Genomic DNA, 12,076 nt, shown 5'->3' with positions numbered 1-12,076 from the left:
GCAAACGAAGGAACTCCAAACACTCCTCCCCCCAAGATTGCAATGTCATCACTTCTTCCATTATTATAAAGTGGGCATAGAAGATAACTCTCTTTAAAGAGGGAAAAATCCAACAAAACTACTCAAACACACAACCTCAAAACTACTCACCAAAGAAACACAATCCCACAACTGAGACGCTTCCATTTTGGAACCCTTAGCGAGCTGCCTTGCTTTACAAAGCCAGCTGGCATCTGTTTGACTGAGACAACCCTGTCCTGCTCTGACACATCCTTGTGCTGGCATGGTACCCTATGGCTAGCAGCGTCCTCAAGGCCAGATCTAATAACTACCAGAGCAAATCTGTCTCGGCACTAGAAAAGCAACAGTGCCATTTCAGAGCAGCTCCACATGCTTATCATTGTTTGCTTGCAAAGCAATGAAGTCAGTTACTCTTGCTTAGTCACTCTGAACTGATAGGTGCAAATATAATTGTTTAGAAAGGATCTTTATTGTTAAGCATCTTTACTGCCTCTTTGTGTCTTCCTTTATTCTGTTTTGAAGATACAAGAACACTGCTTTCTTCTCTTGGACATTAGGAGGAAGTTCTTTAAATTGAAGGTAGTGAAATACTGCAACAGATTCCCCAGAGAGGTGACAGAGGCCCCAGTGGTGGAGAGGCAAAGTGAAACTTAATGGAGCTCTGACCAACTAGGTAAAGATGTCCCTGCTCACTGCACGGCAGGGCTTGAACAAGATACTCTTAGAGTGTTCCATCCAAGCCATTGCATTCTATGATTCTATTCTATGACTCTCACACTGTGGGGAAGCTTCTTCTGGGAAAGGTGTGAGAAAGACTATACAAAGCCAAAAATCGAAACAGTTTCTTTATCCCATTTCCTTCACTCCTGTCTACTCACAGCCATACAGTCTTGGCAAATTTATCCTCTTTTCTCTTTAATGCTCACAACTTTATACAAAAAATAATAAACTACTGTATCTAAACCCAGACATTCCAGTGAATTTTAAACTCATGTCTGCAGGATAGAAAGAACTGCCCAATGGATGTTTACCTACATCCTAGTCAGATGGTTTTTTTCCTGCCATTAGATTACCACAGGTTATACCTTGCAGGTCTCACCTACAGCTTCTCCCTACTAGAAGAACTACTACATGTCCAGTTCAGAATCTACCTACAAAGCGAGAGAGCACCAGCATCCCATTTCCTACCAAATACAATTTCAATCAGGGTTTTTTTTTTGACCTCTTCTGGACATGGCATTCAAGGAGCTTATTTTTTGCTGATGAAGTTGCTAGAAGCATTTGGGAAATTCACCTTAAAATATATGGGAAAGGTGTGCATCTACAAAACCCAACCAACAAACAAGAACTTCTTTGTAGCAGACTGCCAGCAGCTAAGCAATAGGGCAGGAATGCCACTAAAAGAATGCAGATGTGCACTCTCCAGTGTGCTCCCCAGCTTGGGAACTTGCACCACCACTCCCTACAAACTCATTTTAGTTTATTGACTTTCAGAGCACTCTAAAAGGCCCATTTGTTTTCCCTAGCTGCAAGAGAACTGGGAGGACTCTGGTGAGAGATCATAAAACTGGCTCTATTCTCACTTGCAACAGTAGTGATTTGTATGTTAATAACAGGAAAACCAAGGGAGAGGAGTCTCCAGAGAAGTCTGGGTGTAAAACTATTCCCAAAGTGTGTCAGAAACAAAGGCAGACACTTAATTTCTAACATTTAGTTAGAAGGAAAGAACAAAATCCCTGTTGGTGCCTAAACAAACAAGTTCTCTTACTTTCAGAGGTGCATAGCACGTACAAAATCATACTAGCCCAGCAGTCACACACTGGTACAGAACAGAACATTCTGCTCAGCTTTTTGGATGTGACAAGGCAAGAAGATAAAGTGATACCAACCATTAAACTAGTTTAGTCCATGTGCTCAATTCCACAGAACTGTAAGCCTGCAGTTTTCCAGTTCTCCAGTCTCTCTCACAACTGGTACCCTCCTGCAGCCATGTAAGGTTTTATATGTGGCAACATGACTTAGTTCCATTATTTTGGACAACTTAGAGATCTCTTCTACACTATGAGCTAAGCATAGTTAAAATTAACTGGGAAGGAGGGAGGAAGATGAAGCGACACAATTTAATTAAAAACATTTTTCTGTATATTAACCTAAATATGAGCCATTCTGAATGCTGTATCCCATCAGTGAAAACTGCTAACCTTATAGGCAAGAATGTGCAGAGCCCAAATCATCTTGGTGAGAACAAAGTGGAATGGAAAGAATTAGTAACCACAGCACTACTGAAGGAGCACATAAAAACCAGATAGCGGCAAAAAGAAAAGAGGACTTCAGCAGTTACCACTGGAAGAGAGGAGCTACCAGACAACAGCTATTAACTATCTACCACACAGCTTGGAATCACAAGCAAATTAATGCACAAGATCACTACACCTCTGGGAATTGAAAAAAAGAAAAAAAAAAAGCATAAAATAAGATTTTAAAAGCAACAGCATTGAGGAAAGAACCTCGGGGAAGTAAAAATGCAATGAAAGAAAGGAATATGATTAATAGTGAAATAGTTTTTAGGTTTAAAACCAAAGATTTTCAGAAGCTAAATTGTATACATTTTTTTTTCCAGAGTCCTTGGGACTCATTATTTTAAATATGCTTATTAGCTGGTATGTGCTTGAAAAAAATCATGCACATATTATGCTCTAGAGAAAGAAGAGAATGAGAGGTAAATTGCTGCAAACTTTCATCACAGATGAAGGTACAATAAAGACCTTCCCTCAAGGAGGCACATCAATGAGAGCCTAGCATGAAAGGTGTGGTAGTAAGCCAACGAAGACGGACACTTGTTCTGCCTGGAAAAACAGCTTGTACAGATGATGCTGTAAAGTGAGATCCATTATCACTCTGGATGTACTCTGGCATTGGCAGAAAACTGAACTACTGCCTCAAAGCCTCAATAGTTTGAGCGCCTGTGGCAGCACTGGTGGCTGTAGCCATGACCAATCCTGAGACCACTTCCACCCCCACCAATATATATTTCTTCCCATGTGAGGGTTTAAATGGGCCCACATAGTCAATTTGCCATGTGCTCCATAACTTCTTGTCTCTTCTAATGTGCTGAGCTGGTGCTAGGTTGGGGTGATTGCCTTTAAGCCTAATTTTGCACTGTGGACAGGCTGAAATGATTGCTTTGCAGGTATTCATAGAAATTGGCCATCCTCTAGATCTACATTTGTAGTAGAGGTCTGCTTTTCCTGAATGGCCTCTTTTAATATGTAGCCATTCAGCTAATCTCCACCAGTCATCCTTCTCATCATTAACCATGTTTATTTTTGCCAGTTAATCTACCTGATCATTCCAGGTTGCAGCTGGGGTTTGCTGCTTGGAATGCCCTTTAACCCAGCCTACTTTAAGGGGTCTGGATCGGCCAATCTCCAACAATTTGCAAACCTAGTTGTACAGCCTTATTTTCCACATTCGAATTAGAAATTGCAGTAGGAAGTCCCTTTTGTGTTTTGGGTTTTTTTTTTTCCCAGTTAAATTGGAATTTTAAAAATATCACATTTAACAATACAGTTCCTCTAGTGGTTTTCTGGTTAGACATGAGTGCAGATTCTCTCTCCTGGGTCATTACCAAACAAAAAGCAACTGCGTCATTGGAGAGGAACATGATACGCTGAATAATTACTGATGCTCAGTTGACAGTGTTGAACTACAAGTATAGGAGAGTTTAATTATTAAAGTAGACCAGCAAAATATATTTCCATTAGAAAGTAAACCTTTCCAAAGACTCAAAACCATGACTGCATGATAAGAGGCCAAGGTGGGATTAATCAGAGCTGCAATGGTAATATCAAAATTGATCTTTAAGAGGCGATAGCTAAACTTATCAAGTAATGCCCAGCAAACAGCAAAGTTCCTTACTGAGGGTAGATAAGTTCCACCTCTCCAAACTGCATATTTTATAATCTGCTTATACAGCAGCTCATCCATACAGCTGTCTTTTCATTTTAAATCCACCTGCTGTTTTAGCTGCTTCCAGTGCGATAGCCAACGTGCAATAAAGTGCTGAACCGGGTCTTCAGGATAAAGAAGGGTGAAAAATACACAAGCCCCTGCTATTATGAAATTAAAAAGGAAAGGCAAGCTGTTTGCTTTGCTTTCACTACATGCTCTTTCTTTATATCCCATTTCAGAAACCTTATGGCGCAAAATGAGAGAGGCAAATAATTTGTAGCAGACACATGATGCAATGTGCTCAACGATGTGACTTAAACTGTATTATATGTATGGTGTTGCTACACTCACCCCAATTTGGCAAACATCTTCATGTTAACAGGCCCCACCAAGTACCCAACTGAGCACAAAGGTCAAGCTGAGAACATCCCATTGTAGGATCTATTGTTTTCCTATGAACTGTGCCTTGTCTATCAAATTAGGCACTTAAAGAAATGAAACAGTTACTTGCTTAAATGACTGTTTCCCCTGGCTATTAGACAAAATGTATTACATCTCCAGACGTGAGATCAAATGATGGAGAGTTTGACCTAAATTTACTTACTGTGTTAAACAACCAAAGGAACAAAAGGAATTACGCCTCAATGCCTACTGTCAGCTGCAAAGAATATCTATCAGTCTGTAACTGCAGATGAAATGCACTTTTGTAGTTCTGTGCCAGCGTCTTGGAGCAATTGCAGGTCAGGTAACAAAAGACATTTCAGAGAGTTTAGAGCTTTTTTTGTTGTTTGGTTGTGGTTGCTGGTTTTTTGTTTTGGGTTTTTTTCTTAGAAGCTTTATGCCAACTGTTTTTGCACTTGTGGGACCCCAAAATGATACATTTCAGAGGTGCTTTGACACCAGCACAGCTAAGCCTGTGTGGAATTTCCACTTAAGACAGATGCAATCTGAATCCTTATAAAAATACAATTCTCCAAACAGCAGAAGTACAAAGAGATCATAGTCTCATAGATTTGACAAAGCAGACTAAAACCACGAGCACTTTCTAGAAGTGAGCTTTCTTTATGGAGAGGAGGCATTCCGAAATTCCATTGACTCCCTCGATTTTGGGAGCATCTGCTAGAAGCTATTAGCGTGTATCCATTTGAAAACAGGTTGAGTTCTTTTATCATGATGTCATTTAACAGAAAGCTGGCTAAATAATACAGTCAGTTAACAAGGCTGAATATTTCCTATTGAAATTCAAATGGTTTGGGCATCCAACTCCCATTAATTCTTTTACAAATAGATTTTCATATTCTGGTAGCAATAGTCTTTTGTCTGTAACACCTCTGAATGTGTGGCTGGTGGGCATTTTGGAAAGCAGCAAGGAAAGAGGAATAGGGTTAAGGGAGTGAGTTACACCACCAAAATAGTGCTTATGTGCAAAGCAGAGAACATGCGTGTGTGTCTCCTTCAGCACAACATTAACCCATGGGTCTACAGGGAACAAGAGCAGCTATGGGAACGAACACTCCTCTGTAACAAACTCGGATGCCACAGTTCAGAGTAGCCCAAGGACTAATATGAGTAGGGACCAACTCCACCACAAGCAGCAGGACCTGGTTCCAGTCTATCAGATCAAAGGTTCTGTCTGGTTTTAACAGCAGCATTGGTAGTGTGCTGTGGGCAGAGCCTTTCAGAAGAGATCGCTGCAGGACTAGAGGTTTTATCAGCTGACACTGCCAGCAGAACCTCGGGGGGCAAAGAGCATGAAAAGAGACTTACTGTTCGCTTATGAACATGCAGCCCACACTGGCACTCTGGGATAACTGTTTATATGAGTATAAAACACTCTGAGCTCAAGTGACTGTGCTTGGAAAGGTCATTTTGTGCACTGTTCTTCCCAAGCACAGTTCTGCTGTGTGGTCTGTTACAGCATTAATTGACAACCTGCATTCAGTGTTGAAGATGTTTTAACTTGACAGCAGTGTAAGAGAAGTTTTACACACATTACTCTTGCTCAACATCAAGCATCTCTCAGCTCCAGCTTCCTCTTGACACCTTTCACCACGCTCAACAAAAAAAGTTTGCTCTTGGTCACTCCTTTAACCTCTTTCCTTCATTAAAACTACTACCCAGAGATTGGCATCAGCTCTTAAATGCTTGCAGGAACTTCTTAGGTTTTCTTTGTTGTTTTCCTATGAACATAACTTTTTACAAATATAAATGTATTTTTTCCTCATAATATAAAGGGAGAGGATTGAGGAAAGACCAAGTTTATTCCCAGTCCTAAGCACAACCCAGTTTTATTTCACAAGACCAAGCAACAGGACCATTCAACAAATGGCAGAGTGAGAGGAAGAGGCACATCCTGACACACTGACAGTATGTTGATAAATTTCTTTCAGCATCAAAAGGCTTCCTCCTTTTTGCAAACAGTTTAAAACTCTTGCTCAAGGTTTTTGAACAGAGAGGCCCAGTGGCAGTCCCTCAAGGATTCATTTTCCCAAGTATAGCTCCCCAAAACTGTTGTTTATAGATGAACATTTACTTTTGTGGGTCAAATCAGCACCCACATCTACCCACAGCCCCCTCCATACACACCACCACATTTGAGCTTGTGCAGCAGATGAGCATTGGAGCCAGCATTGTAAAAGCTCTTTGAATATACCTCAGGTGACTCCAAAATGTATCTGTCAGATCTTTTTTTTTTTTTTCTTTCTAGAGATCAACATGAGGCAGTGAACATTCATCTGATATTTTGGATTATTAAGCCTGGGTAATAATTCCTTGCTGCCAGCACAGCAAAGTTCTTTCCACCCGCCCCAAGCCCCACATTCCCTCTTACCGCCCTAAAATGCAAATCTATGCTCTTCATATACCAAATAAAGAGCTGCAATCAGAGACAAGGGAGTTGCCTGCAGCTGAGCTGACAGTGACAAACTTCAGGTTATACAAAAGATCCCCTTACAAGCTACAGCAAGCAGCATTACAAGCAAAGCCAGCAGTCTGAACCAGCAGCCCTCTAGTTCTCACTGCCTGTGCCATACCCCTACCTTCAACAAAAAATCCTTCAGGGCAGCAAGAACAGCAGTAAACCTGTCATTAACAGCCACAGTGCTGTCACATCAATGACTCTCCTATGTCAGCTACAATCTTCAGCTGAGCTGTTTGCCTCTTTGGGGAGAGCTTTCCTTGGCTGTCAGGAAATAGAACATGTATGTTGGTCCTTCATGAGCATATTCAAGCACTCCAGGGCACAAATAAACAAAACAGTCCCATTCTTTGGGAAGTCATGTTTGTTTTTGAAAAGAAGCTGAAAGATACCTTTGTGAATAGTCCTGTAGATGAACTACATAGTAGAACTTACATGTAAATATGTCACGTAGAATAAGCCACTGTCACTCATTTCTTCCCTCTGCACCAGCACTGGAAAACAGATTGCTTTCCACCACATTCTTGCTACAGAAGTGTATTTCCAAAGCACATAGCTGAAATCCTTGAATTGGAGCCAAACAATTGGCTAAAACCCTAGGAACCTACGGATCATTACCTTGGGCACTGGCATCTAGAAGCACACACACACAAAAATCTCTTTCTTCATGTCTCTTTCCCTTTTGTGCCACTGTCAACATCAACTGGAAGCAACCCCCACAAGCAGGGGAGCATATCTGCTCAACAATCCAAGGTGCTACCTATTAGATAACAGCTTCTGAAGAGAGACACGTTTTACTGAAGTAACTTTTTGGTACAAAGCATTTCTACCACAGCCAAGTTGTTGCAGTGGCAAACTAATGGTGTGCCAATAAAGCAACAGAAGCTTTAGAGAAATTTGGAGCATTAAGACAAGAGTTTTGAGGCTACTAGAATTGCTAGAACTTTTTCTTATCTCCAGCCTCCTAAAATGCAGCTGCTAAGAAGAGTAACACCAGCAGCAGAATGTACTTCATCGTGAGGTTAAGAAGCAGAAGAAACAAAAAAGTTACAGTCCTCCGCAGTACTGAAGTCTGTAGGCAGTTATTTCAGAGCATTCTGTTGGAAGGCTTCGTTATCTAAGCACACTCAGAAATCCAAATTAATCTAATGAAACACTTAAAACATGAAATCCTTTTGCAGATACTCTCATTCAGAATTATGGTGGATTTAACATCGTTCATCTTGAATTCATTTTGCAGATTAGCTACTTGGAAGAGATGACTTCTCATCAACTCTAAGCCCCATTCTTACAGTTATTTACATAGCAAACCCAAGAGGAACCTAGGTGTGACTGAGGCTACAGGAGCACTGTGTGCCTGCCTATGAAGCCATTAGGAAACAACAAATACAAACAAATGCTGCTGTTGATTCCCCAAACAGCAGAGGCACACATGTGTTTGTCTCCCTGCCACTATGCATGCTGTTTTTCCATAGGACAGTAAACCACATTTAAAGCCTCAGTCCTCAAGAGCAATCAGTGTTCTAAGCCCAGCACATACAAATAAGTGATTCACTGGAGACTGTGAAGCACAAGAACTTTCTTCCCCCAAAGCAACTCGTCTGCACAGGAGACAGACACAAGAGCTATTCAAGTCTGTGGAAATAGCTTCTCATGGGTACCAAAGCCTATGACAAGTCTAGACCCAAAAGCAACAAACTGAGACAGGATTTAAATGCAAGTATATGCCAAGCAAGGCTCCCCACTCCTGCCTGCGGGAAAGAGGATGAAAGATGATAGCTGGAAATTAATACACTATATTAAGATATTCAGGTGATTAATGCAGACCTTGAAGTGAGTAGATTCACTTAGAAAGGGCTTTGTCAACCCAGGCACGGTAAACGGCTGATTTCTTTCACATGTCTCCACACAAGAGGTTTACTTGGTGGAATAGACCAGCAGTAAACCTGAAATAGACAGAATTGATTAGGGCCTTGTAAGAGAAATAGTCATTTGACAAAGTGCAAGTCAGGATACAAAGCTGAAGGCGATGCAATTCAGAGAAACTAAGCTATATAGAAAGTGAACCATCACTATCAAGAAAAAAAACAGCAAAGCAAAAAAACAAACATACCCAGTGCCAATAAAACATGGATTTTGACTATGGAGTAACCATCACAACCTTTACAAACATAGCAGTGCTATCAGCCACACACTGGGGCACTGGTTCTCTGTGTTTGATGATTGTCTTAATTAGGGACAAAGCTGTACACTACATGCAAACATAAAATACAAATTACAGCCCACAGAGAAGGTATACACTCAACAGGGTTTGTCCTTGCTGAAAGAGACCTCAAGGATCACCCAGTTCCAACCCTCCTGCTACCTCACTCTAGATCAGGTTGCTCAGAGCCTCCAGTCTGGCCTTGAACACCTCCAAGGATGGGGCTTCCATCACCTCCCTGGGCAACCCATTCCTGTTGTCAAACATTAAATGTTTTTAAAAGGGTCTGAGCTTTGTCTTTTCCTTAAATTAGAACTAATTTTAAATAATTTCTTTCAGAAAGTTTTAGGAATTATGAGTTGCACAGAAGATAGAAAACCACAGAAAGCTCTAGAGGAACCCAAAATAACTTTCCTGCTAACAGCATTCTGAGAAATCCTACTGAAAACTCATCAAGTTTTCTGAGAAGTTCTCCTCGTTAGGTTTGCTCAGCTTGACTTCATTTCAGTTAAATGGCTGAGAAAGAACCTTCTCTCTTCACATCCCTCTTCCCCCCACAACAGCATTCACAGCAACCTTTTCTCTGGTGATAACAAAAGCAGAGCTGCAAGTCTCTATATAATAAACACTCTGTAAGGTTCCTGTATGAGAGCCAGCAAGTATGAGAGATTCAGCTAAAACATGTTTCAAAGAACATTTCAAACCAGGCATCATTTTTAAACAGGGACCTCAACTCTAATTTCCTTCCTGATTAGTTTTCCCAACTCCTCCAAACACTGTGCCTAACCACCTCATTCCTGAGCCATCTCACCAACAACTGCATTATCTTTATGCCAAAACAGTCTGAGCTTCCAGGATTCTGCTAAAAACATGCTTGCTGAAAACTGCCCCTTCAGCATAAAGTTTTACTCACAAATCAACTACACAGTGCTAGCAGCAGGTGTTACAGGAGAACATATAAAGTCTAGGAGAAGATCTCCTGCTGTCCTTTGTATTCTTAAGGTCTTAGCCAAGCATACATCTGCAACAGTTTCCAACTACCCAAGCTCAGCAGTATACACCATGTTGCTTGCTCTGCATTTATTTCAGGAGTGAGCTGCTGTCACAACGGGCAACTTCAGGTACATGGATTTGCCATGTTTTCTTGACTTCTCCCCAGTTGTACTTGAGACAGTAAGCTTTGCTTATATTAATCTCTACTTTGAATTCTCTATGGCAAAATTCTTCACTCCTCCTCCCTCAAGTGAAACTTCCAAAATCCTTCTATGAAGGAATAGGCATGAGATGGTTACTGCAGGAACAACCAGATGCAAAAGAATGCAGAGCTGAATAAAGGAGTGGAAGCAGGGCTACTGCTTGCTGGAGCAGCTCAGTGCAGAAGATCCACTTAGCTGCCCTACTGGGCTGCATCATTAGACAAAACCAGGCATCTCCACAGGACCATCCCAAGTCTGCCTACAGCCATCAGAAAAGCTGTCAGAAAACTGATTTTCTCCCCCCTCCTCCTCCTTCAAGAGAAAACAAAAGCCTATGAAAAGAGCATCTTCTGGATAAAACTGACTTCTTCAGGTTTTTTCCAAGTTTCTCTGCACACTGATACATCTCCATGTGCCAGACACACCTTCACAAAATCGCTCTGTTGGCCACAGACAGGGCATTATTGGCTAGAGCAATTCCAACTAAGAACTCGCTCAACTCTGCTCAGTTGTAGAAAGCAGTTGATGCACACCTGAAAACTAGTTATATGAGGATCTGCAATAAAGTCTTGCCTGCTTTGTTAGATGGCAGAAAGAACCAATGCCTGAACTTGGAGAAATTCTTTCTTTAAAGACCTTCAGCGTATCAAAGCTCTGCATCTGGAGTTTCTCAACAACAGCGAAATGAAAATCAGCATTTTAAACGCAGAGTGCGGTAAGGATGCAATAGGTCAAATACTTGGATACCTACTGCCAGAAACAGTCATTCTGCTTTCATGTTATGTTAAGAGTTTTTAGAAGTTGACAAAGCTGAGGATTCTACCAAAGTACATTAGAAACATGACTAGCATCCAAGACAAAATTATTTGAGGATGGAAGTAGGTGATTTCCTTTTAATTGTGAGGTGCGAGTCTGTAATCTTTCAGGGAAGGTAATGTTTTCCATGGGAAAAAACCTTCAGATGATAGCTTCCATCTCTGTGCATGCCAAGTTTTGGCCTCTTAAAGTACAAACTGAATCAGCTATAAATGCTTTCTTTTATTTGTCCGTCAGCAGCTCCCCACTGCTTTTATTTTCAGTCTCCTGATTTCCACTTCACATGGATAATTTGAGTTGTAAAAAACAAAAACAAATAAACAAAAACCCCCAACAGTTTATATTGATCCAGGATGCTCACATCTGTAACATATTAATAGGATTATGCCAACATGGCAAATAAGTAGAAAACCTGGCAACCTAAGAAATACTTTCTGATACCAAGTAAAAATATTTCATATCTGGAACATGTCCAGAGAAGGGCAACGAAGCTGGTGAAAGGCCTGGAACACAAACCCTATGAGGAGAGACTGAGGGAGCTGGGGGTGTTTAGCCTGGAGAAGAGGAGGCTCAGGGGTGATCTCATTGCTGTCTACAACTACCTGAAGGGAGGCTGTAGCCAGGTGGGGGTTGGTCTCTTCTGCCAGGCAACCAGCAACAGAACAAGGGGACACAGTCTCAAGTTGTGCTGGAGGAAGTATAGGCTGGATGTTAGGAGGAAGTTGTTGGCAGAGAGAGTGATTGGCATTGGAATGGGCTGCCCAGGGAGGTGGTGGAGTCACTGTCCCTGGAGGTGTTCAAGCAAAGCCTGGATGAGGCACTTAGTGCCATGGTCTAGTTGACTGGCTAGGGCTGGGAGATGGGTTGGACTGGATGATCTTGGAGGTCTCTTCCAACCTGGTTGATTCTGTGATTGATGGATTGATCATGATAAGAAGCAAGGAGAGAGACATCAACTTCGTATCAAAATAT

The 12,076-nt window shown here is 41.4% G+C and overlaps 1 protein-coding gene across 1 annotated transcript in view; it reads right to left on the bottom strand.

The window, feature by feature from the left end:
- JADE1 (jade family PHD finger 1) overlaps positions 1–8,730 on the bottom strand; it is a 74,732-nt gene extending 66,002 nt beyond the window's left edge. Inside the window, exon 1 of the mRNA XM_064149984.1 lies at positions 8,717–8,730. The gene's annotated coding sequence lies outside the window, so the exon portion shown is untranslated. The remainder of the gene's footprint in view (positions 1–8,716) is intronic.
- Positions 8,731–12,076: the final 3,346 nt, after the last annotated feature.

Source organism: Pogoniulus pusillus, chromosome 10 (assembly GCF_015220805.1).
Source record: "Pogoniulus pusillus isolate bPogPus1 chromosome 10, bPogPus1.pri, whole genome shotgun sequence".
NCBI lineage: Eukaryota > Metazoa > Chordata > Aves > Piciformes > Lybiidae > Pogoniulus > Pogoniulus pusillus.
The sequence above is the reverse complement of the archived record's forward strand: the minus strand, read 5'-3'. Positions and strand labels throughout refer to the sequence as shown.